The sequence below is a fragment of the Octopus sinensis genome, linkage group LG30, assembly GCF_006345805.1.
Source record: "Octopus sinensis linkage group LG30, ASM634580v1, whole genome shotgun sequence".
Classification (NCBI taxonomy): Eukaryota; Metazoa; Mollusca; class Cephalopoda; order Octopoda; family Octopodidae; genus Octopus; species Octopus sinensis.
Window position 1 is genome coordinate 11910579 of NC_043026.1, and position 4390 is coordinate 11914968.

General features: G+C 41.1%; 1 protein-coding gene and 1 long non-coding RNA gene across 2 annotated transcripts in view; one reads left to right on the forward strand and one right to left on the reverse strand.

Moving 5' to 3' along the window:
- Positions 1-330, reverse strand: part of LOC118768620 (zinc finger protein 253-like) — a 3638-nt gene extending 3308 nt beyond the window's left edge. Inside the window, exon 1 of the mRNA XM_036515458.1 lies at positions 226-330. The gene's annotated coding sequence lies outside the window, so the exon portion shown is untranslated. The remainder of the gene's footprint in view (positions 1-225) is intronic.
- Positions 331-494: 164 nt separating this feature from the next.
- Positions 495-3908, forward strand: LOC115226284. The gene is made up of 3 exons (XR_003883022.2): positions 495-628; positions 738-1230; positions 3512-3908. It is a non-coding gene; the product is annotated as an uncharacterized LOC115226284 (long non-coding RNA).
- Positions 3909-4390: the final 482 nt, after the last annotated feature.

Consider the following 4390-nt stretch of genomic DNA (forward strand, 5'->3'; position numbering starts at 1 on the left):
AATAAAGTACCAGTTTCGCACTGGGGACCGAAATAATCGACTCAATCCCTTCGTCGCTCCTTGTTTGTCCCCTATATGTTTAGCCCCTTGTGGGCAGTAAAGAAATACATATATATAATGCGCATGTCTCAAAAAATTTTTAAATAAGAAAGACAACCCATGTTACATCCCCTTCCATTATTTTTAATTATTATTATTATTTTTTAAAATAAAAATCTTTCTTACTAATCAGCCTTCTTTTGCTTTCAAATATCACATCATGTAAACTATGCAGCAATTTTGTCTCAGCAAATATGCGATAGACGACTGGCATTGATGGTTTAATAGGATGGCATTCAAGGCGGAAATGACGTCAGAAGGTCTCTAAGGCGGTGCCTGTTCATTCACAAAGCGTAAAACTACGCAGGTGTCTTCCGTCGATTTGCATGTGGTTCCTTGTTTGAGTTAAGAAGAAACCTTTTTGGGGTTTTCTTCTTCTTCTTTATTTCATATAATTTGCCACAAGGGCATCACACAGATGGAAGCTTTGCGGGCTGGACACGGACATTGATGGCATGAATGATGATGATAGGAGAAGATGATTTTCTTCTTTGTGAACGGCGGGAGACAAGCTGGAGAAGTAAGTCAGGTAAAGTTGTCCAATATTTGCGTAAAACAACGTCCTTAGATACAAAACAGAAGTCACATAAACGGCGAGTGTAAATAACACCACCTTTTCTTTCTTCCTTTTTTTACAGATTCCGATATTCTGAGCAAGGGAGATTCCGATTCTGACAAAAAACAAAAAACTCTGCATTGGTTTCTAAAATTGTATTTTGATGATGAATGAAGTTGAAATTGTTGCTGATGATGATGGGAATCGTGACTTTATTGCTGGTCACAGTTTAGGCGGTGGTGGTAGTAATGACGATGGTGGTTAAATGCTTTCCCCATGTACGTTAATTCGAAAAAAATGTACATTAAGTTGTAAAATCTCTTCGGTTCTGATATTTTATTCTGCTTATTTATTTCCGATTGAATATATTTTTATATATTTAAAAATTGGAATTTTGGAAAATTGAAATTAGGCGGGAATGAGGTAATCCGTAAAGGAAAGGGTAGCGACGTCGTCAGGAGCCGGAAGAGGAAGCGATGAAGTGAGGCTACGGTGGTCTTCTGTCCTCGGGGCAATCGTGGTGAACGGATGCGTGTGGACGATAGAGATTGAACGCAACTGGATAGCCAACAGAGGTAGGTGAACCATATTTTGTTCCTCACATTACAAGAAGTGGATCTGTTCCTTTTGAACGGCAGTTTTCAACACAATTTCTAGTTAACTAAACACTTTCAAACTTCGTATACTGGTAGAATGTGTCAAAATAAAACATTTTTTTCTCTTGGCTTTCTTGAGAAAATTGTAATTTGTAAGTTTAACGTAGTTTAATTTTTCGAATTTTAACCAATCCTATGCCCTCTATTCATCTAAAATCAACTAAAGTGAGATCCCAGCCGTGCATGTCCAGCCCAGTTAAGAGTACCCCTGATGTGTCATGCAATATGATATGCTTGTACTGATACTATTTCAGTCTCCTCTGTGTCTTAGAATGTCGTTTTCCTTTTTTTTTTCTCCTTTCTTCTATAATTTCAGATTAGATGACATTGCTAGAAAAAATTTTTGACATCATCTCAGCAATTTTTATCATACTGCTTTGAGATTGATAACAATGTTTCTCTATCCCACTATTTGGAATATTTACAAAATCATCATCATCGTTTAGCGTCCGCTTTCCATGCTAGCATGGGTTGGACGGTTCAACTGGGGTCTGGGAAGCCAGAAGGCTGCACCAGGCTCCAGTCTGATCTGGCAATGTTTCTACGGTTCGATGCTCTTCCTAACGCCAACCACTCCGTAAGTGTAGTGGGTGCTTTTTATGTGCCACCGACACGGGTGCCAGACGAGGCTGGCAAACGGCCACGATCGGATGGTGCTTTTTATGTGCCACTGGCACGGAGGCCAGGCGAGGCTGGCAACGGCCATGATCAGATGGTGCTTTTTACGTGCCACCAGCATGGGGGCCAGGCGAGGCTGGCATTGGCCATGATCGGATGGTGCTTTTTATGTGCCACCAGCACGGGGGCCAGGTGAGGCTGGCAACGGCCATGATTGGATGGTGCTTTTTACGTGCCACCAGCACGGGGGCCAGGCGAGGCTGGCAACGGCCATGATCGGATGGTGCTTTTTACGTGCCACCAGCACGGGGGCCAGGCGAGGCTGGCAATGGCCATGATCGGATGGTGCTTTTTACGTGCCACCAGCACGGGGGCCAGGCGAGGCTGGCAACGGCCATGATCGGATGGTGCTTTTTATGTGCCACCAGCACGGGGGCCAGGCGAGGCTGGCAATGGCCATGATCGGATGGTGCTTTTTACGTGCCACCAGCACGGGGGCCAGGCGAGGCTGGCAACGGCCATGATCGGATGGTGCTTTTTACGTGCCACCAGCACGGGGGCCAGGCGAGGCTGGCAACGGCCATGATCGGATGGTGCTTTTTACATGCCAACAGCACATGGGCCAGGCGAGGCTGGCAAATGGCCACGATCGGATAGTGCTTTATTGAATTTGGATTACAAAGGAGGTTGCAGTCTTCAAACTGCAACAAAGAACACAGTTGATGAACATGTAACTGTAGAAATATAAATACTTGTCCAGTCTGATTTGGTTGGATGCCCCTCCTAACACCAATCACTTTACAGAGTGCATTGGGTGCTTTTACACGGCACCACACAATACTCTTATTGTATCACTGCATGAGCACTTTCTGTGGCACTGCACAGATGAATAAAGGAGTAATGTCAATTTACCTAATTTCAAGGTATATTATATGAAAAAAAGACTTCAAACAACTTATGAAAGCAATTGACAGGGAAGAAATTCAGAATAATGGATGCTGTACATAACTTTGAATAGTGCTTGCAAAAGTATGTGGCCAGACTGTATCCACGACATTGAAGAAAATCTACATCAAATTCAGAAAGATATTGCAATACTTTATAGAAGACAAAGTGATTCAGTTGCGAGCATCCTAGAGAAAAAGGTTATCTGACAAGGAGCTGATGCTTTTAAGATAAGGACAAGCTGAAAATACAGGCAAGACAATAGAAGTTCCACCTCGCCTGGCCCCCGTGCCGGTGGCACATAAAAAGCACCATCTGTTCGTGGCCGTTTGCCAGCTCTGTCTGGCACCTGTGCGGGTGGCACGTAAATAGCACCCACTACATTCACGGAGTGGTTGGCGTTAGGAAGGGCATCCAGCTGTAGAAACACCGTCAGATCTGACTGGGCCTGATGAAGCCTCCTGGCTTCCCAGACCCCAGTTGAACCGTCCAACCCATGCTAGCATGGAAAACGGACGCTAAACAAAGATGATGATGAGGGCTGGGAAGAGTAGACAATGACTATAGATTGTACTGCTACATTTTCAGTATCCTTTGTGTCTTTCAATATTTTTTTCTTTTTTCTCTCTAATTTCAGATTAACAGATGACATTGTACTCAACTGAATGTGTCAGCTCCTTTGAAAACCTCAAAATCATCTCATCCAAAGAAGCATTTGCACTAATTCCACAACCCAGTTATTGGAAAGGTTTTGTGTATTATAAACTGGTGCCCATTTAAGCTTGAATTTCAAGGGCTCAAAGAACTTAGAATACCAGCTTTTGAAACAATTCAGGGAAAAATGAGAGGCAAAACAGTTTTAAAATATTTATTTATAGTTTTTAGAAGGGACTTTCAGTGTATTGAATGTGTTCCTTTTGAAGTTCAGAAAACACTCCCTTAACCCTTTCGTTACTGTATTTCTGTTGAGATGCTTTGTGTTTCTTTCAATTACTTTAAATATAACAAAGAATTTAGTAAAATAACTTAGTTATCATTAAGCTAGTGTTAGGAACATAAATTGTGATTAAGGTTTGGTGGAAGATTTTAATTCAAAACTTATGAAAACAATACATTTGTACTACAGAGCCAGAGGTGGTTTCAACCAGGTTGGTAATGAAAGGGTTAAGAATTGTTTCTCTATTATATATTTTAACCCTCTTGTTACTATATTTCTGTTGGGATGCTCTGTGTTTCTTTCAATTAATTTTAAATATAACAAAGAATTTAGTAAAATAACTTAGTTATCATTAAGTTAATGTTAGGAACATTGTGACTAAGGTTTGGTGGAAGATTTTAATTCAAAACTTATGAAAACAAGACATTTGCACTACAGAGCCAGAAGTGGTTTCAACCAGGTTGGTATCAAAAGGGTTAAGAATTGTTTCTCTATTATATATTTTAACCCTTTCGTTACTGTATTTATTTTGTGATGCTCTGTGTTTCTTTCAATTACTTTAAATATAACAAAGAATTT